Here is a 26,208-nt window from a genome sequence, read left to right as displayed (position 1 = left end):
TCTCCTGTTGAGTTCGTAGGTGTTCAGAATGGTTTGATCCCCATTCAGCTGAATTCCTGAGACCAGACGAAATCCAGGTCTCCTACTCCTCCGCCATCTTGCTCAGCCCCCCAATGACAAGTGTTCTTAAAAAAGAGACAGAAGTAGAGAAGACACAGACATGGAGGAGAAGACCACGTGAGGATGGAGGCAGAGACTGGAGTGTGGCAGCCATAAGCCAAGGGATGCCAGAAGCCACCAGAAGCCCGAAAAGGCAAGGAAGCATTCTCTCCTGAAGGCTTTGGAGGAAGCATGGCCCTGCTGAAACCTTGATTCTGTACTTTTGCCTCCCAGAACTGTGAGAGAATAAATTCCTATTGTTTTAAGCCACACAGGTTGAGGATATTTGCTGTGGCAGCCACAGGAAACAAATTCCACAGGGAATCTGGGAGAAGGCTGTTGCCATAATTCAGGGGAAAAATGGAGCTTCCTTGGCCTGGGCTGGGACCAGTGAAGGGGCGAGAGGTTGTCATGTTGTGAAAGTAGGCTTTGCTGAGAGAGTAGATGTGGGGTGTGTGAGAGAGAAAGGTATCAAAGAGGACTCCAGGAGTAACTGTGAATGAAGAGGACGCCTTCTGAAAGGGCATTGCCTGAGAGAATCTGGTTTATGTGTGCGGGAAGATCAGTAGCTTGAGATGCCTCTTAGGTGTCACCCAGGTGGCAATGCCAAGTGGGTGATTGTTATATGAGCTTGTTACCTGAGCTTGCTGGTTCTTAAAGCCAAGAGTGTGGATGAGCACAACAAGGACTGAGAGTAGACGGGAGGAGGAGAAATGAATGGAGCTCCTGGACACACAAGGCCAGGGAAGCAAGAAGGACCTGGTGGAGGGCACTGAGAAGGAATAGCTGGAGAGGTAGGAGGAAAACCTGGTGAGCGTGGTGTCCCCGATGTAGGTGGAGATAGTACCGGCCAATTCTAGGTAAGTTGAACATAACAAGAATTTTATTATTCAGTAATCAAAATAAAAATTTTAGACTCAAGAATCTTGGTTTATGCTACTTCTTCCAACCTCAAGGACATGAAGAAATGTACATGGCTGCCATTTCAATCATTTACCTGTAATACGCCACACAGGCCTGGGGTAAATACCTTCTAGGATTGATATGTGTCATGGGACATGAGGGGAGCATGTTGAGCATTTATAAGATGATAAGCAGTAACTATGATAATTCCTTGAAGAATAGTTTTTAACTATCTGTTCATACATAATCCAGTTATTGAGTAATACATTTTTCAAAATGTCTGATTCTTTTTGGATCACGCTGTATTTTAAGAGAAGGGCATGGTCATCTGTGTCAATGCTAATGGTAGGTTAAGGTAATGGGGACTGGTATTGACTTTGGATTGAGCACCATGGGGGCCTTTGGTGGCCTTGGAAAGAGCCATTCCAAGGGGATGGTGAGGCTGAGAGCTGATTCTAGTGGACCTCAGAATGGGAGGGGAGAAACTAGACAGTTTGAGTTCAGTGAACCTTTTAGAAAATCTACTCTGTGAAGGAGAAGAAGGAAATGGCAGTAGCTGGAGGGGAGTGTAGGGGTCAAAGTAGTTAAAAAGTATTTTTTAAGATAGAAGGAGGAACAGCATGCATGTTGGATGATGGAGATTTATCAGCAGAGAGGGAAAACCCAGTAATGCTGGAGCCAGAGGTTTAATTGCGGGAGTAATGTCCTCAAGGAGGTGAGAGGTAATGGCATCTGTGGCCTAGGGGAGCGGCTGGCCTTTGCAGAGAGGAAGTGACAGAGGAAGGCAGGAAGATGGGACAGATGCAGGTGGGTTAGTAGTCAGTGGGGGTTGCATGAGGAGGCTCTCTGTGGACTGCTTCTACTTACTCAGAGTGCAAAGACAAGGGGATCAGTTGAGAGTGAGGAGGAGGGAGTAAGCATTGGAATTTTGAGGAGAATGTCCAGAGAATAGTCCCCAGGTGAGGGGACTAAGGAAATGCGGGATTGCTGGGCATGGCCGGGGGATGTTTCAGTGAGGCCTGTCAGCACAGCTGGGTGTGTGTCTCCACCATGTTCAGCTGCTAGGAGCAGACACAGAGTAGGCGGGTGTGCTTAACCAAAGTTGCATTTTGCTAGGCACCAAGGAGGAAGGAACTATAACACTGGGATTGAGGGTATATGAAAAGGGGTATAGACTCTGGAATCTAACCAGGCAAGGTGGGCAGATTCTCTTGGTGGTTATGTCTGTGATGGAGGTCTTGATGGCTCTTTAAGATGATTAGATGGATTCATGTCGGATGTAAACTGAAAAGACTGGGGATAGTGGTTTGTGGCTGGAGTGTTTGATACTGGGATTATAGAGAAAGTGAAGGGGATTAGTCTGTTAGACCTGCCATAACAAAATACCACAGGCTGAGTGGCTTAAAGAGTAGACATTTATATCTCACAGCTCTGGAGGCTAGAAGTCCAGGGTCTAAGTGCTGGCAAGGCAGGTTTCATTCGGAGGCCTCCGTTCTTGCTTTGTAGGAGATTTCCATCTCATTGTGAGCTTATGTGACCTCTTCTTTGTGCATGTGAGGAGGGGAGAGAGAGAAGGAGAGAGAAGGAGAGGGACTGGGGAAGGGAGAGGGAACAAGAAAACATGCAAGTGAGCTCTCTGGTGTCTCTTCTCATAGGGCACCAATCCCATTCGTGGAGCTCCACCCTCATGGCCTCATCCAGTGCTAATTACCTCTCAAAAGTCCCATCTTGGGTGTTAGGGCTTCAACATATGGATTTGGGGGGGACATAAGCATTCAGTCCATAACATGCAGTTATTGGCAATGACCTGATCTAAGCATTTGGCTAAGGTTGTAGGATTATAGGATGAAGAACAGGATAACTGGAGGCAAGGAGGCCAAGGAACTAAGTGGGAAGGGTCTGGGAGAATTGTCTTCATGGAAATGAAATCACTAAGCATTATTATGACAGGAGTGGTTTTAGAAAAGAGAGTGAGGCAGGTGCTAAAATCTTCAAGGAAGGGGGTGAATGGAGGGTGCCACCATATCTGGGAGTGAGTGGGTGGGGTGGTTAAGAGGCCAGACTCTGGTGCAGGTTCCCTGAATGTGAGTCTTATCTGTGTGATCCTTGGCAAACTGCCTAATTTCTCTGTGCCTCGGTTTCCTCATTTGTGGAATGAGGATGATCATCATACCTACTTTGAGGTTTAAATGCATTAATGAATGAAAAGCACAACAGGGTTGGGACAGGAAGGGGCTGGGTGACCTAGTCTAGTGGTGTGAACGTCTAGGTCCGCGAGCTTTTTCAGGGAAGTAGGAGAGAGAAAGTCCTAAACATGGTGAGGAGGATATCTTGTCCATCTATGGGTCAGTGGCACAAGGAGTTTGAGCAAGAGAAGAGCTACCCTTGAGCAGGCAGAAGAGGAAGCAGAATTTTTAGGAGGGAAGTGGGTTTTGGGTAGGCGCAAGGTGAAGGGGAGCTCCAGGGAAGGGGTTGAAAATAGAGAATTGTGCTGAGAATGGACAGTGAAAGGCGCAGGACCCATGAGAAGGCTGGGATGCTGGGGAGGGACAGCAAGCTGGGTCACAGAAGTGTATGCACAGAGCCCTTCGGGGATGGAAGATCAGGCGATGTGGGATGATGGCTGGGAGCTGTGGGCTCCAGGCAGGGGCTGAGGCATGATAGAATTGGTCTTGAGGATTTCTTAGATGGCGGTGTTGAGATAGAGTGCTGGGATATGTGTGTGGTGGTGGCAGGGGAGCTGGCTTGGCAAGAGCTCTGGGGGTGTCTGCTCTGGAACACCAATGGCACCGTTGAGACCTCCTATGGGGAGCCTGTGGAGCTGAGCAAAGGGTGACTATGTCGCTAGACGTGGAGTCAGGAGTCCCTGGGGATGCACAGGGGGATGGAAGTGAACTGGTGAACCAGTGGGGACCCATATCATGAAAAGGCCCCCTGTGCATTTTTCACGATGCAGACCTGTAGCCTGAGAGTCAGATCTATGCTTTATAAGCATCACTGAGAATGAGGGTGGATGGTGGATGATGGAACAGGGAGAAATCCAACTGGTCATAGGGACCAGTTAAGGAGTTGTCGGGGGATGAGGCAGCAGATTATGAAGACCAGAAATCAGCAGGTGGAGGGGACAGGAGGAGGGAGGTAGGGGAGCAGACTTGAAAGAAATTTCAGGATCTGTTTCTTGGAGATATTCAGAAATGTCTGAACAACAGGCCCCAGTAGAGTCCTTGGGACCCAAAGTTGCTGAAAGGAGGCAGGAAAGGGGCAAGGGATATGAAAACCTGGCTCTTTATGGGGCTCCCTCACCAAGTCAGTAAGTTGTCATTTGTAATGATTCTCCTAAGTTTTCTGGAGCCTCAGTTTCCCTGACTATTCCACTAGCACAAGAATATGTCCAGCTTCCCCTCCCCTGGCATTTCGGCGATGAGTGAGTGGATGGGATATTGTTATGCATTTGAGCACTTCCATGAAAGATGCCTTCTCTTTGCAAAGCACATTCATGTCCATTATCTCGTGGAATGCTCACGATTCTGTCAGTCAGTTGACGCAGATGATGATGGTGAAGGTCATGATGAAGGCAGCTGATGTTTATAGTCTACTTACAAGTACCAGTCACTCTACTAAGCATTTGCCAACCTGGTTTTGATTTCCACAGCAATCCCTCAAGGTACATAATATTTCCTGTCTCCATTTTAAAGATGAAAATCCTGGAGCACAGAGAGGTTAGCAAATTTCCTGAAGTTGTACATTTAGTCAAGGCCTGGAACTGGGTTTTGGACTCGGGCAGTAAATGAACACCACAATCAGTTAACCACTTCTGCCATATATGTCATCATTCTCGCATTAGAGGAAGGGTTGGCAGGCCAGACCCAGCCCACTGATTATTTTGTAAATAAAGTCTGATTGGAATCCAGTGATGCCCGTTCACATATGTATTGTCTGTGGCTGTTTTGCTGCACTGGTGGCAGGGTTGAATATCATGACAGAGACTGCATGACTCACGAAGCCTAAAATATTTACCTTCTGGCCCTTTGCAGAAAATTTCTTGAGCTCTATGCTAGACTTTTTTTTTTTTTTGTCTGTTTCTCCCTTCTCTTCCTTCCTGCTTTTTTCAATGCAATAATACATAAGATATAAAAGTGAAGGAACATTATTCCTAATGTAGCATCCCATTTTCATGGGCATTTTACCAATGCCAAGTTGAGAAAGAGCAGTTAATGTGTCATCTGGTGAGTTTTTTGATGAGGACTACCCTTTTTTCTTTTTTTTTAAGATTTTTTAATTTATTTGAAGAGGGGAGAGAGAGAGAGAGTGGTGGGGAAGGGCAGAGGGAGAGAATCCCCAAGCCAAGTCCCCACTGAGCTTGGGACCTGATCCCACAATCTGTGAGATCACCCCCTGAGCATTAACCAAGAGTAGGACACTTAACTGACCGAGCCACCCAGGCGCCCCAGTGAGGTCTACTCTTAAAGTGATGACAAGGATAAAAAATGACACCTAATTCTCATAAAATGTTTATGATGTCCCTACTGTGTACCAGGCACTGTTCTAAATGTTGTTGGGATTTCTGCCATCTGTAAAGTGAAGGGATTGAAATGAGAGAATCTAGATTAGGGTCTACCCATCTTGAACACATCCTAAGCTGTTTTTTAAAGAAACCCTCTGTCTCTAAGCAGCTGTAATGTGTACATAAGTGGCATACACAATGAAACGCATTCAGGGCAAGGACCTCCTTTTTAGAGATTAGTTCGTTAAGTGGACTAGATCACAAACACTGGCACTGGGTCATAGGAAATGTGTTTTAGCTCATTTGGCCACAGCAAGGGGAGAGAAGGCTCTCCCGACACGCTTGGCAAAACCAAACCCAGCTGAATGAAGGTCGCCAGCAACCGTTGGGCATCCTGTGTTGGGACGCATATAAAAGTTGCAGTGTCACCTCCTGGCCACTAGAGGACTTCATCCTATTTAAGCAGAGAAAGACTTGCTAGCGGCCTTTCCGCCCTGGGGGAGGATTGCTCATCTTTCCTTCACTTAAGTCTTCCAGCGGCCTTATGGGGGATGCTTCGTGAGATATAAAGCGTCAGAGGGTATTTATGATAGAGAGCCATCCAGTGCTGAATTGCTGAAGAGTACACCCCCAGCCTGATTGGTAGGAGACAGCTCTAGAGTTACAGTCTTTATTATTTTGAGCATAAATCCATCTCTTGCAACTTCCACCAGTTGGGTGTCCTCAACATGAGGTTTGTCTGGCTTCTACACATCACGTTCCCTTCCAAGATGTTCCCTCCCCTCCAGTGGAGAAGGCACAATGAAATGGCTTGTATTTAACCCATGCTTACATAGCACTGACTGTGCACTAGCACGAAGTACTGTACAAATGTTAACAAATGTAACTTAGTCCTCAAGAGCACCCTATGAAACAGGTGCGCTTATTAGCCTCAACTTACAGAAACTGGGGAAATGGAAATACAGATATTTACGGAACTCACGGAGGGCCATGCCACTATTAGGTAATAGGGCTGGGATTTGAACTCAGACAGTGAAGCTTCAGAGCTCATACTTTTTTTTAAATCTTTTTTTTTAAAGATTTTATTTATTTATTTGAGAGAGAGATTGAGAGAGAGAGAGAGCACATGAGAGGCGATAGGGTCAGAGGGAGAAGCAGACTCCCTGCCGAGCAGGGACCCCGATGTGGGACTCGATCCTGGGACTCCAGGATCATGACCTGAGCCGAAGGCAGTCGCTTAACCAACTGAGCCACCTTCAGAGCTCATACTTTTAACTAGCACGCTCTGCTTTGCCCCCTCCCAGGAGAGGGGCCAGATAAACAATGAGATATTTTAAAAACATTTTCACCTATTTTTTTCACTATAAGTACATAACAGGAAATTTGGAACATCAAAAGAGAAGAAAAACCACCCAGGCTTACCACAATCGCAGCCAGCAGTCTCATGTTTTTGCTTTCATTTTTTTAGATGCATGTGTGTTTTTTCCAATCTCTGTGCGTGCAGTTTGCATTCTGTTTTCCTGCTTAACATGTAATGTCCTAATGTTATTCCATACTTTTCATAACCACTATTTTAAATATTGCGAGAATGTGCGTGTGCAGTGACCCAATCAAAGCTCTAGAGGAGCTGGTAGACGAGAATGGCCAAAGAAGGGAGAGAGAGCAGAACAGACTGTCAAGGCACAGACGCAGAATGCCTGCGGGACCTCTGGACGTGCATAAAGACCGCAAGGGCCACTGTGCTGACACGTCTTGTCAGTGGCACTGAGCTGGGAGGCGGCAGCTGGCGAGCCAGTGCCTCGCAGCATTTGGAGACTAAAAACAGCTTTGTGAGGTCACAACATGTGGTGAAGTCTCCATGGGGAAAAACGGCTTGTGTTCATTGGGGTGTCTTTTCCCCGCATGTATGCGGATTCTGAGAAGTCCCTGAGTTCCAGCTCCAGCCTTGTTGGCTCTGTGACTGTGGATGCATCAGTTCGCTTCTCAGGGTATCAGTGTTCTTAACTATCTCATGGGAACAGTAACATGGGTAAAGATGATCGTTGTGTCAGTTAGGGATGCTTTTGGCTGCAAGTGACAGCAAATCTGATTTACAAGGGATCAAGCAAGAGAGACTTTTAATTAGCTCACATAACAAGAAATTTGGAGCTGAGTAGTCCCAGGCTCGTACAAGGGCTCAGCAGTGTCATCAGGGAACCCAGACTTTCTCTCTTTGCAATGCACCATTCTTAGGGTGTTGGCTGTAGTTCTAGTTTTTGAGTATATTTCGATGGCTGGATCCATGGTGGAGTAATATAGAAATTCCTTATAGAAATTCAGTTTCGGGAAGACACTCTTGTTCTATCTGACCAGCAGGAAGGCACCTATCTTTCCAGAAGGCCTCTGTATCAATCCTTGCATGGGTAAGGCAGCTTCTCTGTGAAGGAGCCTTCCAGCATGAGTGGAGAATTACTTCCAAAACCATTGTTTTGGGTACCGCTACACACACACACACACACACACACACACACACACACCATAAAACAAAACAAATTAAAATGAAAATAACTAGAAGTGTGTGAGACCAGGAAAGATCAAGTCCTCTCTCCCCTGGGTGTGTACTCTCCATCTTGGAGACTTGTGATCTAGGACATTTCAGAGGTGGAGACAAAATACAGTCTCAGTGCTTTTGTTTGGCAGTTGATTTGGGGGGGAGGGATGTTTAAATTTCAAATTGGTTTTTCTACTAAAATATTTTTGTAATAGAAATTCATACACAGGATAAAATTTCAAATCGGGGTGGCCCCTGCCAGTACAGAGAGCCACAAGGGCTTTGCTGGAGCATCAGGAGCTCGACTCGAGATGGGGAGCTGAGTCTTGTCTTGGGGGCTCTCTGAATGAGCCCTTGGTTGTGACGGTGGCCCAATTGGGCTGTGACAGCTGAGCAGGGAGCCCTCAAGGGCTGAGGCTGCTCTCATGCCTTACGTGAGCCCTGTGGCATCTGCACTGCCTGGATCATTTCAGGAACTTGAGGACTCCAAGTGGGGAGCCCTGACAGCTGGCCTGGGGGATGGCCAGAAGGGGAGGACGTTCTTCAGATGGCCCTCAATCAGCAGCCGATAGCATTTGGCCTGCTGCATGCATTTGTGGCATTGCTTTGGAATGCATTTCAGGGGAGAGGACCCTCTGTGACAAGACAGTTTCCTTTTATTTTGAAGGGGGCTGGTTGATTGGCTTTTAACTCTCTAAAGTTCAGAAATAACTGATTCAACGTTGTCATATTCCTGAACACTGAGGGAGGCAGAGATGTGAGGTGATGACATGCTCAGGTTTTCCCTCCCCCAAGAAAAATGAGAAAATTACTGAGAAAATAATAAGTGTATGCATATGCAAACAGATGCTATGCAATATTCCTGACCAACGATGATGCCCTTTGCCATTCTCAAGGATTTGGATCCACCAGCCCAACAAAATGGCAGAGGCCAGCAACAGAAATTCCAATGGAGGAGCATGAGAATTCTATGCCCTTTCTTAACCTTAAACAGACTTCAAAGGTGCAAGGATGGAGAGAAGCAATTGCACAGGGTGCCTGACAAAGGGAGTGTCTTCAGTGAGGGAGGGAAAGGACCCAACTTCACTGGCTGAAGAAACAAATTTATGAGCTCATACATCTAAGGTGTTCAGGATGCTATTAAGGTGCAGCTGGATCCAGGTGTTCACACAAGGGTTTAGACATCTGTTTCTTTCCATCTTTTAGCCTTGGCTTTCCTCTGTGTTTGCTTCATTTTGGGGCAATCTTTTTGTTTGTGGTGGCTCCAGCATCTCAGAGCCCAAATCTTACCAGAAAGAGCTCCTCCTCCCAAGAGGTTCCTGTAGGAGTCCCCTGGTTGGCTCTTTTGGGTCTGGCATGGGTCATATGTCCATCCCTGACCCACTCACTGTGGCCAGGGTAATGGCATATACTGAATAGTATGAGCCCATGCCCAGAGCCAGAGAGCAGGGGGACCCTTCCTAAGCCACAGGGCTGATGGGGAGGGTGTGGCGGCTCCCCAGAGGGAAGATGGGGGCTAGTGCCAGAGGAAGGGCAAAGGGATGCGAGGCAGGAAAGCCCAGTTGTTCACCACAGGGGGCATCTGAGGTAGAAGCCGGGCCCATCCAGGATTTTCATTTATTTCCTTGGTGCATCATCATTGCCAAGTGCTGTGGGGTGTTGATGGAGTGGTTGCTCTTCTCTCTTCTGTCCTGCAAGAATGGCAGTCTATTTTTTAAAAATAAAATATTTATCATCCTTTTTCTCCCAGCTTTGAGATATAATTGACCTAGAACATGGTGTAAGTTTTAGGTATACAATGTAATGATTTGATATACCAATATATTGTGAAATGATTACCACCATAAGGTTAGTTAACACATCCCTCATATCACATAGTTACCTTTGTGCGTGCGTGTGTGTGTGTGTGTGTGGTTAAGATCTTCTAAAATATATTCTCTTAGCAACTTTCAGGTATACAGCACAGTATTGTTAACTATAGTCACCATGCTGTCCGTCACATCCCCAGGACTTACTCATCTTATAACTGGAAGTTTGTGCCCTCTGACCACCTCGCCCATTTCCCCCACTCCCATCCCCCACCCCCAATAAACACTGGTCTGTCTTTGAGTTTAGTTTTTTAGATTCTACGTACAAGTGAGATCATGTAGTACTTGTCTTTCTCTGTCTGACTTATTTCACTTAGCAAAATGCCCCCCAGATTCATTCATGTTGTCTCAAATGACACGATTTCCTTCTTTTTTTGTGGCCAAATAATATTCCATCACACACACAGTCACACACCACATTTTCTTTATCTATTCATCTGTCAGTGGGCACTTAGGTTGTTTCCATGTCTTGGCTACTGTGAACAATGCTGCAGTGAACATGGGGGGTGCAGAGATCTCTTCAAGATATTGAGTTCATTTCCTTCGTATATATACCCAGAAGTAGGGTTGCTGGATCATATGATAATTCTATTTTTAAATTTTTGAGGAACCTTCGTAACTGTTTCCTATAGTTGGCTGTACCAGTTTACATTCCCACGGACAGTGCACAAGGGTTCTCTTTTCTCCACATCCTTGCCAACACTTGTCATCTCTTGTTTTTTTGATAATAGCCATTCTAACAGGTGTCATGTGATATCCCACTGTGGCTTTGATTTGCATTTCCCTGATGATCAGTGATGTTGAGCACCTTTTCATGTACCAGTTGGCCATTTGAATGTCTTCTTTGGAAAAATGTCTATTCAGGTCCTTTGACCATTTTTAAAAAAGATTTTATTATTTATTTATTGAAAAAGAGAGAGCACGTGCATGCACAAGCAGGAGGAAGGGGCAGAGGGAGGAGCAGACTCCCCACTGAGCAAGAAGCCCAATGTGGGACTTGATCCCGGGACTCCAGATTATGATGTGAGCTGAAGGCAGATGCTTAACCAACAGAGCCATCCAGATGCCTGCCCTTTGACAATTTTTAAATTGGATTATTAATAACTATTGGACTGTATGATTTCTTTACATATTTTGGATATTAGCTCCTTATCAGATATGTGGTTTGCAAGTATTTTCTCTAGTTCCTTATGTTGCCTTTAAATTGTGTTGATTGCAGTCACCTCCTGATTTGGGGCAATAAGGAGTCTTGTGGTCAGGATGCCAGTTAGGACGTTTTTGGGTGATGGCTGTTCTGTTTGGGGTTTTGCAGCATGCAGACAACTACAAACATTTATTTTCTTGCTCACGAGTCTTGGTTGGGATTGACAGCTTGGCTCCAGGCTGCTGGTTGAGTCCAAGTCTCTTTGGACTAGTGGCTACTTGGGGCATGCTTTCTCATGGTGGATCATGGAAGTGTTAAAGGGGCAAACCAAACTGTGCAAATCGTGGGAGAGTTCCTCTTGTGTCACATCTACTAAAATTACCTTGACCAAAACAAAGCACATAGGCAAGCCCAGTGTCAGTGCGGTGAGGATGTGCTCTCTGTGTCACCCTGCTCGGCAAGGCCACGTGGCAGAGGGAGGGGAGAAGAAATGGAAACAATTGTCCGATCTTCCATGTATTTCCTTCATGAGAACTCATCTGTGTCAGGCGTCCCACGCAGAATTAGCTTCATGGCCCATTCAGTCCTTTCTGTGTCCGATGGTGATGGTGATAAAGGGGTGGTTTTGCAAGAGCTTGAGTTTCCTCCTTGAGGTCAGAATCAGGGTTGAGATGGGTACCCAGATCTCTTCAGGTATTGCTCCACTTAGTGTGTAATGGGATGGTCTTCACTCTTACCTGTCTGGAGCCCCCTGCTGGATAGGCAGATGATCAAGGTAAGGGTGAGCTGAGTGCAGGGCCGGGAGAGGCCTGATGAGAGCTGCAGAGCACAGGGCCAAAGGTGAGCTGGGAGAGCCAAATCAACAGCCAGAAAGCCAATCTGACTAAGGGGCCTGTCTGGAGGGGTAGGCAGAATGAGATTGAATCAGGGAAATTGGACAGAGCCCAGGGGACAGGCCAAAGCAAGAGGGTGCTGGACAGATAGGGGGGTGGGGGCTCAAGAAATTTCCCAAGCAACAGGAATTCTCAGCCTGGAAGGGAAGGAAGTGTTAAGATTTGAGGCGTGACCCATTTTTTAACCCCAAAGAGGAAACAAGTCACTGGGCAGGCAATTTCCCCTCTGATTCCTGCCTTGGCAAATTTCTTTAAACTGCTTAAAAATATCAATATCCACAATCACCATAAGAAGCTCATATACCATAGAAACACTTGCAAAGAAAGAGTGTGGTAGTTATTTTTCTTTTTTAGCTCCTGGTGAAGGCTGAATGTTTTCCAGGATGAATGGTTACTACTGAAATTATCTTTCCAGAGCTCTGAGTTTTTTCCTTACAATTAATGTCAGTATTGCCGAAGTGGGCCTGTTACATTTGAGTAATGGAGGCACAGAGTGGCAACTGCAGTAGCAGGAAAAAAAGGCACAGTTACTGTAAATGGGTATTTCTGTTGTGACGGAGCCGTTCTGTGTAGTCCTGTTACATATCGGGAGTCTGGGGGGCGGGGGCGCAGAGGCAGAGCAGGTGGAGGGAGGGAGGAGAGGGCTCTTGGAGGGCAGAGAGCAAGTTTCTCCTGCAGAGAATGTGGGGCCTTCTGCACAGCTGGGTGTCTGCAGATGGCAAGGATCACATTTCTGGATCTGGTGTGAGCAAAGGAGGCACAGAAAGCCTCTACTTTTCTGTGCAGTTGGAGGCTGATATTGGTACCAGATGGGAGAGAACGAACTTATTAGTAATGATAATACCAAGATCTGCGAGGCACGTATTGTCCACCACAGAGTGGGTTCAGACTGTACGTGCTTTATCTCTTGAAGATAGTCCAATACGGTAGGTACTATTATTATTCCCATTTTACAGATGAGAAAACCAAGGGTGAACATGGTGAAATCATCTACTCAGGGTGATATGTCCAGTAAGTGGTAGAGCAGGAATCCAAACCCAGGTGCCACTGAAGCTCATGGTGACTCATCCAGTATAAGCGCCCAGCATGGCATGACTGTGAAAGTCACAGGTCAGGCTTAGCCAGTGTTTCTAGATGCCCAGGGTACTGACACAGGCACAGTGGCTCCCCACGGGCTGAGTGCTGGAGAGGGCAGCCAGACCACAAGTGGCCCCGGGGCCCTGTCTGCAGAGGATCCGGGGAAGGGACTGGATTTTTCAACCAAAAAAGGAGAAGAACCATAGAGTGGACATGGTGGTTGTCTCTCCGACATTCACCACACCCTTCTCCCATTGTGTAACACCAGGAGTGGGGGAGGGGGAGGGGGTTTGGTAGATTGACCCACAGCTTGGATGGACCCTGGTTGATCTATAGTTAAGCCAGTCATGGATGTCCCATCCCCCTTGCCTCTGTGATTGTCTTAGAGATGGCCGATCTAAGACATTTCAGGCCAATGAAATGCAGGGAGGGGTTTGGTAGGGGCTTCTAGGAAAGTTAAGTCTGTGCTTTGATGAGGGGGTTCAGGAAAGGGCCAGCTCTCTGTCTACCCCTCCCCTCCACAGTAAGCAAGAAAGCAGGTAGCTTTGCTGGCTGTTGGCAGCCACCGTGTAACCACAGAGTCATCCAGCCCTGGATGATGGCAGAACTACTAGATCAATCCCCCTCCCCCGCACAAGCCCACGCTGACTCAGGGGCTGCCTCTCAGGATAAATCTCCTTATTGTTTTATCCTCATTGAGCTGCGTGTTTTGTTGATGCTACAGCATTTTAACTGGCATATCCTGGGTTACAAAAGGAAGATAAGCTCGATGTCTTTGTTCCCAGGAAAACAGATTAGAACTATGGGGAGCTAGGTATCTGTCTCAATGGAAGGAACTGTCTTGTAGTGAGTGCTCTGCGTTTGAATCATCCAAGCTAAGGCTGGGGAATCTTCAAGAGATTTCTTTCTTTCTTTCTTTCTTTAATTATGTTCAGTTAGCCACTATATATCATTAGTTTTTGGTGTAGCATTCAGTGATTCATTAGTTACGTATAACACCCAGCGCTTATCACAACACGTGCCCTCCTTAATACTCATCACCCTGTTACACCCCTCTTCCCTCTGAAATGCTCAGTTTGTTTCTGGGGGCCAATAGTCTCACTCTCTGATTTCTCCCCCTTCAGATTTCCCTCCCTTCCCCTATGGTCCTCCGTGCTATTGCTTATGTTCCACATAGGAATGAAACCATATGATAATTGTCTTTCTCTGCTTGACTTATTTCACTTAGCATAATCCCCTCCAGTTCCATCCATGTCAATGCAACTGGTGGGTATTCATCCTATATACCATGGAATATTATTCAAGAGATTTCTAAGAGGGAGGAGAGACATGGCTACTGGTATGCTCACCACTATCAGGGTGGGGACTCCTGCACCCCTTAAGAGTGGGAGTGGGACTCTGAGGCAGGGGGCTGATGCTGAGTGCCCCTCCCTGCTGCAGGACAACATCTCAAGGACAATTGAAAAACTGTAGTTTTTCCTGCATTGTCTTCAAAAGAGACCAGAATTTTAAAAAATAATTTTCCCCAAAACTCTCACATATTAAGAAGTTGAGTCCAAGTGGTGCTCATGTGATGTGTATTATAGCTAATACATCGGCTGTAGGTCACGTTGGTGGTGCAGTTGCATTGTATTTTTTTAGTTTTTTGTATGGTTTAGAGGAAAATGGGACTTTTCATATGATTAATGTGACTGATGCAGCAGTGTCCATCATATCGGGCATGCCGTGTAAATTCTTAGCATGGCAAACTATTGTAAAGGTTTATGGTTGTGATATCTTTGCTTTCCTGACATATTGAGTCATACTTATGATTTAATTATTGTGAAGTCCAGAGTTAGGAACGCTTCGTAACCTTGCCACAGCAATATTGTTTTTGCAGGGAAGAGGGAAGCCAATCCGTTTTAGTCATTGTGCTAATTTATAAACACATTGCCTGTTCTAGGTTCCTTTCACAATCCCTTCTGGATCTGTCATCTATGAATTTATTTGAACATTTAAAAACATTGACTGTTTCTAGGGTGTACCACCCACTTGCTATGAAAAACCATGCTTTCTTTTATTTATCCTAAACTTGTATTTCCTGAGAGGCCAGTGTCTTCAGCGTCCCCCACTTTGGATTCTCTCCTGGGGCATGACCAGCCCAGGATGACAAGCAGCAGTGGCCTTGGTCATTCTCACCTAATGCCATCTTAACTTTGTTTTGTATAAGTGGCTCATTTACTTTCCTTCACTGGGTCTCAAAGCAAATTAACAGTGTCGGGATTTTGCTAAATGAAGATGGAATTAAGCAGAGACCATTGAATATACTGGTGCTACTTTGGCAGCCTTTTATGTGGTAAAGCGAGGGAGAACTTGGCTCCTGGCTGCCTCGCCCAGGAGGGTGGGTGAAAGAAGGCCATATCGCAAGCAGTGTGTTCTGGGTCATTACTGAGTCCAGAAGGACTCAGGCTAGACAGTGAAAATCCTTATTTGAATTCATAGAAGCAGCCTTTTAATTTCCAGATAGAATGGCTGTTCCTCAGTTGTCAGGCTCTTGTGCTTATTTTCTGACTTGGAAGATGGGCACAGGGCAGGAAGAATCAGGCATGTTCTCAAATGTCTGGGATAATAGGCATCATTTTCTTAAATTATCTCTGCTTCCTGTAGAATTAGTTTTTTGAGTTCAAAGTCCCCCAGATCTCTTGCTAGCTGCCCTGAAGCAGGCATGTTGCACCCCTTTCTTAGTCCAGAGCTGCAGGTGGATGTCTCAGGTCTTTTCTTCTTGCCCAGTACCAGAGGGAGACCACACAAACTGCTTAAGGTTTGCCCAAAGGGCTGGGCCCAGTGTGTGGCGCATCAGCCCCAATGCTCTGCGTGCCCAGCTCCACACTAAACCTCCCGTTCCTGTTATACAGCTTAGGAAAACGAGACTGTTTGCAACTTGAAAGCCCATCCCTGGCCAGGGCACTTGCTAGCAGAGATCTAGAGGAATTAAGGACTTCAGCAGCATACCCCAGTTCCAGCTTTTGCTCTCCAGCCCAGAGGAGCTACTCTGTCTGCATTTTTGTGCATGCTTGTCTTTCTCTCTGACTTTTTGGAGGCATAGATTGCTGGTCCTTATCGAGGGCTGACTTTGACCATGCATTCACTTTCTCTTAAAGCTCCCAACCACCTTACAGGGTCTGTCATTCCTCCATTGGATGGACAAAGGAACTCATGCTCCAGGGAAGGAGGCACCTAGCCTGGAGTTACAGCTCCCAACCACCTTACAAGGTCTGTCATTCCTCCATTGGATGGACAAAGGAACTCATGCTCCAGGGAAGGAGGCACCTAGCCTGGAGTTACACTGCTTCGGGGTGGCAGAAATGGGATTTCCCATTCTGAAATGCCACTGTCTACTGATTTGCTTATATGAGCACTTTAAAAAATATGAGAAAAAGTAGGAATGTGTTTGTTCTAAGTTCCTTGCCTATAACAGCTGGCTTGACTTTTCATTTCTCCAGGTTTTGATGCTTTTGTAAAGGCAAGACCCATGCTTTGTTCTCTGTCCCATAAAGGCTCCCTTGGCAGAGCAGGGAGCAGTGGGCTCTAGGGCTCCAGGAGGTGGTGCATTACCCAGAGGATTATTGACCCTCATTTAGTGATGGACCTTGGGGCTGATACTGAGGAGACTAGGGTTCTCTACATGGTCTCAGGAAAGGGTGAAGTTAGTTCTGTTGCTTCTTTGAGTGTGAGGATAAACCGCGATGGGCTTCCTTTTCCTGTCTCCCTCTCCCCCTCTCACTACCCGTGTGTATATTGGCCTGTCTTACTTGAGCACCATTTCCCCCATGGTTTTAGGGATCATTTTTATTTCTTCTTGTAAATGATCAGTTTGTGTTTTCCAGCACCAGTTGTAAGCCTACATCAGTAACACAGAGAGGTCTCTCTGTTTGAAAGGATATATTCACTTTCTATCTCTGGCCTCCTTTTTGGCCAGAATAGTAGGCATTCTGGAAAATATGACCCTCTTAAGACCTTCTTCCTGCCTCTTGTGCTGGCATTGATGGGTTTTCTCTCCTCACATCTTTTTCATGAGTGGTAATTTCTCTGTTCCTTGACTCACGATGGTGCAGCAAGGAGTCCTCTTGCCACTTAACAAGACTCTGTGTTTGAAAGCCCATCTCAAATGCTCTTGCCTCCATGAGGTTCTCCCTGAGTTATCCTCAACTGGGTATATCCTTGCCCTTCTTCATACCCATAGCACTGATAGTCTATCTTTAGTAGTTTTTTCTTTAAAACATGCTGTTTCTCCCTATTTCCCTAGTTGTAAAATTAGCACGTATCCATCATAGAAAGTGGAAAATGCAGAAAGGCACAAAGAAGAAAATAAGAATTAGTGAGATAATGATAAGCTCTAGCATTGGGGAGGGTCTTATGTAGGCACTCTTCAAAGCTCTTCACATACATTCATCCAGCTCATTTTCACAGCTGCTCCTGGAGGTTGCTATTACCAGAATCCTGATTTTACACATGAGTAAATGATCTTCAAGGCGGTCATGACCTGTGTCTCATATATCATCCAGGGCCCTGTGGCGATCTTGCTGAACTCGGCTGAATGGGTTCCATGGCTGTGAGAGTTGGGGAGTCCTGGGCCAAGCCCCTGGGCTTCTCCTGGTTCCTGCTCTGGACTCTCTGCAGCCTGGGGTGCTGCTTGGATATCCAGCTGGATGCCGGCTGTCCGGAGATGGCAACTTCAGAGGCTACCTCTGTGTTACTTTCTTCCTACTTCTCCCTGTGTGACTTCTCCTTGGGTCAGACAGAGGCTGCCACACATAAAGAGAAGCTGGTTTTAATTGTGGGAATAAAAAGCACAAGAAGTAATAGCCACAGCAAACATTTATGGAGTGCTTACCATGTGCCAAACCCTGTTCTGGGAGCTGTGTGTGTGTGTGTGTGTGTGTGTGTGTGTGTGTGTGTGTGTGAACTCCTGTCCTCCTTACACAACAGTTGCATTCTGGATGAAGGGACATCAGCACAGAGAGGTTAAGAAATTTGACTGAGTTACATAGCTAGAATGCAGTGTGATTCAAGCTCAGGTGGATTTATTACTTCTGTAACCTTACAAGTAGGATGAGGATCAAGGAACAGCCTCTCGGGCCTCTCCCCACCCCAGACCACAAGGGTGTTCCTGGGCTGGAGGGATGACTGGCAAAGAGTGGGTGTGGGGCATAGTATAAGATGGGGGACCTGACTGAGGTCCAGGCAGAGAGGGGAAGGTCAGCAGTGAGAGACTGTCAGGGGCAGCCTGGGAACTGATCTGATGCCCACAGAGGAGTCCCAAAAGCTCTTTGTCTAGTCACTCCAACCTATGGCCTTTGGGACACCTGTGGATCATCCATCAGAACAACACTCACCTGCACCTGGAGACTTAGTCAAGTCCCGTCTAAATAGCCCTGTGTGTACACCCCCGTTCTTTCAAGGTCCATCACACCTGTGGCCCCTGGAGATAGAGGGCAGGGGGGTCTCGGCACTTAGAGGGATGGTAGCTGTGCTCTTGAACTTGGGTAGGAACAGCATTGAAACCCATCACCTCTTCTGATCTTCAAGGGACAAACTGAACACCTTTCAGGTCATGGGAAGTCAGAAACAGACAGTCATGTGGATGAAGGCTGGGAAGACTTCTTAGAGAAAGAAGAGTATAGCCTGGTTCTAGAATGACGGAGACAAATTCACCTGGAGGAGGAGTGAGGAAGGAGCACACACCAGGCGGAGGAGAAGGGCTGAGAGAAGGGAGTGGCTCGGCATCCAGGGATATGGACTTTGAGGACCCTCCAGAAGCTGGGTTGGGGTGCATGGTAGGTTGTGTACCATCTGGGATGGGGGATGTGATGAGGTCAGGGAGAAGTGTGGGTGTGAGAATCAGACAGACTTGGGCTTGAATCCTAGCTCTGCTACTTATTAGTTATTGGATTTCTGGCAAGTCCCATGTCCTGCCCTCACCCTCACCTCAGTTTCTTCACTTGTAAAATGGAAGCTATAACACCTACCTAAGGAAGCCCCAAGCAGGACTTGGTGAGATCATGAACAGATAGTGCCTAGCCCCGTGCCTGGCACATACGTAGGACTTGCTTAACAAATGGTATCCGTTACTCTTGCTCTGCTGGGAAATCTCCTCAAACTGCTGCTTTGTTTTATATGTCTTCATGCAATGTCCCCAAGTAGCAGTTCCCAAGAAGACACATTCTAGCCTCCACATCTGAAAGAAAGGGGGAAAATCTTAGTGGATGTTCAGCTAGAGGAAAATTATACAGTGGGCATAAAGGAAATGTGGGGATGCCATTCCTCCATCTTAACTTGCTTTTGGTTTGCTTTTCCTGGGAAGCTGTATTCATTTGAGTAGTTTTCCTGGCAAACATTGGAAACATATGTCTGGTTCTTTCGTGCACAACGGGGATGCTTCTGGCTTCTGTCTGTGGATAGACCAGGGTTCAGGAGAGCTGTTTGTCTTATGGCTGGGTAGGATTTGCTCTGATCCATCCCACCACCCTCTACTCAGCCCATTTCTGGGAAATGGAAGCTGATGGACCCATGTTGCTGCATCTCTGCCCTCAGCCCTTCTCAGTGACTGCCACCCCACCAAGACCCTCCCCAGTACTCAGTTAGTGACAACACCAAGCCCAAGTCAGAATTCAATGGGAAATTTTTTGTGGCTGTGTTCACACCTGATGAATGTCTCCCAGGGTGTGTAGCCAGTACCAGGCACATAGTTGGCATCCAGTAGGTGCTGAATGCTGCATGTGGAGGCCAAAGGTCATTCTGAACATCTTGTTTGTCTTTACTCCACTTCGTGCTTTGTAGCTCCTTTCCTGGTCTTCCCCTCGGAGGCATCAGTGTTAAAGATCAGCTAACCTGATATCCGAACCTCACTCCCCCATGTGTCACTTTCACAGTTATTTGTAATATTTAAGTACTAATAGACATGATCAAATAGATTCTTTCTTTCTTTCTTTCTTTCTTTTTTTTTTTTTGCAGTTTTGGAAAGAGTGAACTTCTTTTTTAAAAATTTTAATTCCAGTCTAGCTAGCATACAATGTTATATTAGTTTTAGGTGTTGAATATGGTGGTGATTCAACAATTCTGTACATGACTCAGTGCTCATCATAAATGTGCTTTTAATCCCCTTCAACTATTCACCCATCCCCCCCTGCCTCCCCTCAAACAGATTCTTAAAATTAACTTTTTAAAAAACTCAATCTCATTTTAAAGGAAAACTTTAAGGGCTTGATGAGCTAGTTACATTTTTATAAGCAGAAAAATAAATCTGTATCAGTTGGAATGAAATAAAATTAGAGAGTGTTCATTTGCATTCCACCTGTGGACTGTGCCTCACATTTGGTTGATACAGTTGTGAGTGAACCTCTTCATGGTGCAGGTGAGGAAACTGAGGCCCGGTGGTATGAAGTTACTTGCTCAAGGCCACACAGCTAGCCAGTGGCTGAGCTTGGACTTGAACCAGATCGTCTGAGTTATTTATGCATCTTGGCAGTCATCTATCCCTCTGATTCATGTGGTCCCATGAAAATGTTTGGAGTGCAAGCACAGCTCCAGGTGTTGTGGCAGATGCAAAGAGTACAATGGAGGGCCTGTTATGGTAGACTCAGGATTTGGTGGGGGAGACAGTGTTCCAACAAACCATCTCAGTGCTGAATTATGTGACAAGAGCTGTGCTAGAGACAGGCAAAAAGGATCACGGGAGAGAGGAGCTCAGGGCCTGGGATTGTGCATCTGGATTCTCGTGCTGCCCTCATCCAGGGCTAAGGTGATACCACTCTCCCTGCAATAAATAACACTCAGCCACCCCATTTCCTGCCACACAGTCTTGTTTGTGGCATAGTGTGTTGGCTAAGAGAGAGCACAACCTCAGGGGTCCCTCTGACCTGAGTTCAAATTAGGTGTGCACATCACTAGCTTTGTGACATAGTCACCCCTCAGATGCTAGCTTCCTTCTGTAAGATGAGGTTTAAGTGACCTGCCTATATTTTATAGATGTGGAAAGGAAATGAAGTCATGCATATAAAGCACTGAACATTGCCTGGCCTATCATAGATACCCAAGAAGCGAGAGCTCTTATGTGTTCTAGACAGATTGTTGCTACACACACCTGCCATATCCCTTCCTCACACCGAATCATGGGCATCTTTTTCTTCTTCCCACAATCTATATGATAGTGCAGAGCCCCGGTGTGAGGGTCTTTAAAACAGCCTCTCATGTGATCTAGGGCCCTCCAGTCAGAGTTTGGGGCATGTCCTTTGTCAAAGCAGTCATCTGTCTTGCACATGCAGATGAGAAGTTGACCCTTAAACACAACTTGGGAAGTGACTCCCATTAACAAAAGTCAGCATAAAAACATGGTGGCCTCATGGTCTTTAGGCCTGGCAATTGGAAGTTGGGTTGAGTCTGTCTGACTTCATTTCTGGAGGCAAACGTAGCTCCAACATTACCCAAATTGGGCAGTGAGGGAATTCTCATGTTCCCAACACTTTCAACAATGTCCCATTATGCTTGGTGAGTCACAATTGGGCCCTTGTCCATGGAACAGCATGTGTCTGTCTGTAGTGAGTACAGTGCCTTGCTGTATGTTTGAACTAATTTCATAGGCTTGTCCCCACCACGGATGTTACTTGCCTTCTTTTCTGACGGTTGCTGGAAGCTTGTATCAGAGAAAGCCAGAAAAGGAAAGTGCTATGATTCTTTCCACTGGGCAACTGTGCATATTGGAGGTAGTGCCCGGGAAGGAAAGTTGGGTTCAAGATGAATTAAAAGTAAAGTCTTGGGTATCTGCAAAAAGCCACTTACCTTAGTTGGCAGGTCAAAGAAAACTCTCACGTCACCTGTAATTGTTGCGGCTAATGCTGAGGGCTTGCTTTCCCTTGACAGGCAGAGGAAGGGACAACAGAATATTGAAACAGCTCCCTGGACATGCCAGGGTCAAGGAGGCACTGCAGACTGTGTGCAGAGACAGCTGATTTGCTTCTTGTGTTGTTATGATGGTGAACTTGGACAATTGCATAGACAACGGAGAACCCCGGGAAAACAGACTTGGTTTCTAACATTCCAAAGGGGGGGAAGAACTGCCGGTGTCTACTCAGTTCCAAGGACACCCTGGCCTGTTGCTTTTTCCCACTGCCTGGCCCACATGCCTTGGCTGTGCTGAGCATCAGCCACTCAGAAGGTGAGCCCAGGGCCAGCCTTGCTTGCACCCTCTCAGACCTCCGCACCGTTGCAGGTACTGGAATGCCCACATCCCCTCAGTTCCCTGGTGAACTCCTGGTCAGCTGCCAGCAGCCAGTGGAGACTACAGTTTCTCCAGTGGACCCCTTGACCTTCCATCCTTTGGGTAGCTGCCTCTGGTCCCCTCATAGGCTTACACCCTCTACTGTAGTACTAAGACGGAGAGTTAAAGCTCCTTGGCAAGGTCTTTGCTGGTTGCTCTGTCTCCTCAACTAGGCAGTGGGCTTTCTGAGAGCAGGGACCTTGGCTGTCTTGCTCACTCTCGTGTTCTCAGCACACAGGACACTTCCTGGCAGGCAGAAGGTGCTCAGTAAAAGCTCACGTGCCACATGAAGGCATGAATGAATGACTAGCATCCGCAGGTAATACTCTGTGTCTGGTGAGGCGTTGTCAGTTTCCTGGAGGCCCGGAACTCCTGCAATTAGCCATTCCAGTCTGTTACTATTTTGTCATTAGACGCCTCCCTTTAAAAGTCCCATCTGGGGCCTGTTCTTATTCCTCAGTACCTTAGCATGCGTGAGTTGGCAGGATGACAAGGTACCTGAGGAAATAAACGGGGCTTGGTGTGATTTTGGGGTGGAAGGAGGGCAGTGTAAGTGTGTGAGGCAAGGGGTGAGTAAGAGAGATCTGGAATGAGGCTGTGGGGTACTATCCAAGCAGGTCCCTGAACTGAGGGGCTCCTTCTGGGCCTGACACCTAGGGCAATGTCCTTGATGGGGAAGAGCACTGGGAAGGAGAAGGCAAGAGGTCGAATGTTTCTATTAGCCTGAGGCCAAGCCTAGGGGAACTTTATATGTAGGGAGGCGGGCACGGGAGGTGTCCCAGGTGAGTACAGGGGCCTTGTTTCTAGCTTCTTAGACAAGGTAATTCCTGAACCCACTTCCATTCATTTGTTAATTCATTCATTGACCTAAACCACACTGACCACCAGAATAATGCACCAGAAGCTGTTCTGGTTGTCAGGGTATGGTGAGAAGCAAAATGGACAAGTTTCCTGTCCTCACGGAGCTTACAGTCTAGTTGGGGAGAAACAGATACTAAACAAATATATCTATTATGATACCCGATAACCATTAAGTGTCCTGAAGAGAAATGGAATGGGGAAGGCCCGTGGTAAGCCATGGTGTGCTGTTTTAGATAGGGCGGTCAGTGTGGCTATGTTGAGGAGGGGGCACCAGGGCAGAGAATAAGGGACGGGACCCTGCTATGTGGGTTGGTCACTGGTGGGAGACAAAGAGACTGAACCCAAGTCCAGCTCCCTTGCTTTTGGCAAGCATGTGGGATGGGGAGACATCAGTTCCCTTTGGAAGTAATTCTTTCATCTGAGCTGAGTAGGGACCTTTGACCAGGCGGGTGTGCTGGGCGTCCTCGGCTTTGAGTTGGCTACAGTACTTCCCACTGAGCCTCAGTTTACTCCTTTGCAAAGTGGGGACGGCTTAGATCCCCTTCGCAGGGCTCTCTTGAAGATTCAGTGAGCTGACGTGGTGACTGTGAGGGACCGCGCCCAGGAGTATGATCTAGACCTTCCCCACGTGTCAGCCTTCTGGGTGTGGAAGCTCCACAGCAGCTGGCGGCCCACTGATTCTGGGGAACTGTTGGACACCCTCCTTTACGCCCTGAGCCCGACCCCCTACCTCTGCCCCAGGACTCCCAGTAGGGTTAGGTTCTGACAGTTTAGAGGCTAAACTTCACAGCTTTGTGACCTGGGGCACGTTGTGGTCCCTGTGCAGTTTCCGTATCTGTAAAACAGGATCAGAGCAGTACTGTTTTGTGGGGTGTGAGGGGAATGGAGCTGATTGTGCCAGGGGGCCTGAAGCCATGCCGACCACATCGCCCTAAGTAAGTGTCTGTCATTCTGCCCATTACTTCTGCACCTTCCCAACGCCCCTGAGACTTCCTGTGGAGAAGAGGCCTGTTCCATTCATCTCTTGGTTCCCAGTGGTGATGTCAGGCTTGGCAGAGGGTAGGCCTTCAGTAAATGTCGGATGGGTGGGTGTGGCTGGATGGATAGGTGGATAAGTGGAGGGATGAGCTTCTTTGTATTCCTCCTAAACTTTATGCAAGGCTGTGAAGGTGATGAAAGAAAATGTGGAGGGTGCTGATGGTAGAGTTTGGAGAAGGGGCAGAGCACGATATAAGCTTTCCTGCAGACATGCCTGAGGACGGAGGGCAGAGGGTACCTGGCCCCCCTCAGCTGGTCCCGCGGCCTGCTGGGGGTGGGCTCCGTGCCCAGCGCAGCACAACACTATCGCCTCTTCTCCTCACAGCCCCCGTAGGGGGTAGTAGTAGTACCGCTTCTCTCTTACAGGTGAGGAAGCTGAAGCTTGGAGAAGTGGACTTTCTTGAGGCCACACCCGGGACTGCTGATTCCAGAACCTTTGCCCTCAGCCCTTATGCTCCACGGTTGGGTCTGTTCCTCAGCCACATTATGAACAGTTCTGCTAGAGAGCGCTGAGCTAAGGACTTACTCTTTGGAAGTCCTTCATTCATCTGAGGTGAATGGGGACCTTTGGGAGGCGAATGGGCCAGCTCTGAGTGCTAGGCATTCTCAAGTTGGGGTTGTTTACCCTACCCTCCTCTTGGGAAAATTCTGTGATCTCTCCAGAGCAGTTTGGCTGAGTTGATTCAATTCACAGGTAATGATAAAGCTGGTGTCTGGTGATGTATACCCTGAATTCAGAAATGTGATCATAGAAATGTGAAATTGAGAAAAGGGGGGTGGGATCTTAGAATGGAGGAAACGAGTGTTTATTGAGTGCTTACAATATGCCAGCGCCTTGTATATTTTCTCAATAGTCTTTACTAATAAGGGTTCCTCCTGAGATTTGAACCTGGGTCTCTAAGGCTTCCAAACCCTGTCCCTTAGACTGGGAATGAGCATTGGTTGTGATGAAGAGGGGGTTCCCCAAGGTTCAAAACTCTCTGTGCACCCAGTGTCCTGTTAGAAGTCTAAATGTGTATAAGTTCATAATCGCTATGTTTTCCAGTCATTTGACAGCTCTCATTTGCTCCATCTCAAAGAATGCTGGGTTTTCCTCTACGCACCTCCACCTTTCAGGGGAAATTACACTGTTCAAAAGAAATCCCAATGTATATACCCGAAAGAATCAAAAGCAAGGACTCTAAGAGATATTTGTAAACCCATGTTCATAGAAGCATTTTTCACAAGAGCCAAAAGGTAGAAGCAACACGAGTGTCCATCGATGGATGAATGGATAAGGAAAATGTGGTACCTACGTACAGTGGATGGTTAGTCATCCTTAACAAGAAAGGACATTCTGACACATGCTACAGCATGGGCGGATCCGGAGGACATGATGCTGAGTGACATAAGACAGACACAAAAGGACAAATACTGTCTGCTTCTACTCACATGAAGGCCTTAGAGTAGTCAAATTCCCAGAGACGGAAAGAAGGATGATGGTTGCCAGGGCCTGATGGGGAGGAGATGGGGAGCTGTTGGCTAATGGGTATAGAGTTTCAGTTTTCCAAGGTGAAAAGAGTTACAGAGACAAATGGTGATGATGGTGGCACAACAGTGTGCTTAATGCCACTGACCTGTACGATGAAATATAGTTATGATGGTAATTTTGTGTTATGTGTATCTTACCACAATAATAACAACAGAAGATATCCCAGGTGTGTGGGTGCAGTTTAATATTCTCTGATGGCAAGGATTTGAATTTCACTTCAAGGAACTTACCTTTTTTTGATCCTTACTAGTTAATGGGTAGGAAGTGGGGGTAAGGTGGGATTCTGTTGGGTTTCTCCAAGTAAAGCAGGTAGTTCAGTAACTCCTGGATTCCTGGACAAGGTTTTCATGGGTGGAGAATCTCCCTCCTTCCCCTTCTCCCTCCCTCCCTCCCTCCCTCCCTCCCTCCCTCCCTTCCTTCCTTCCTTCCTTCCTTCCTTCCTTCCTTCCTTCCTTCCTTCCTTCC

At 46.9% G+C, this 26,208-nt stretch overlaps 1 long non-coding RNA gene across 3 annotated transcripts in view; it reads left to right on the top strand.

Moving 5' to 3' along the window:
- Positions 1-26,208, top strand: part of LOC141371895 (uncharacterized) — a 180,919-nt gene that overhangs the window by 66,520 nt on the left and 88,191 nt on the right. The gene's annotated exons all lie outside the window — the stretch shown is intronic.

The sequence above is a fragment of the Callorhinus ursinus genome, unplaced genomic scaffold, assembly GCF_003265705.2.
Source record: "Callorhinus ursinus isolate GAN/ISIS: 27379988/994484 unplaced genomic scaffold, GSC_fseal_2.0 scaffold3, whole genome shotgun sequence".
In the NCBI taxonomy this organism is placed as follows: Eukaryota; Metazoa; Chordata; class Mammalia; order Carnivora; family Otariidae; genus Callorhinus; species Callorhinus ursinus.
The sequence above is the reverse complement of the archived record's forward strand: the minus strand, read 5'-3'. Positions and strand labels throughout refer to the sequence as shown.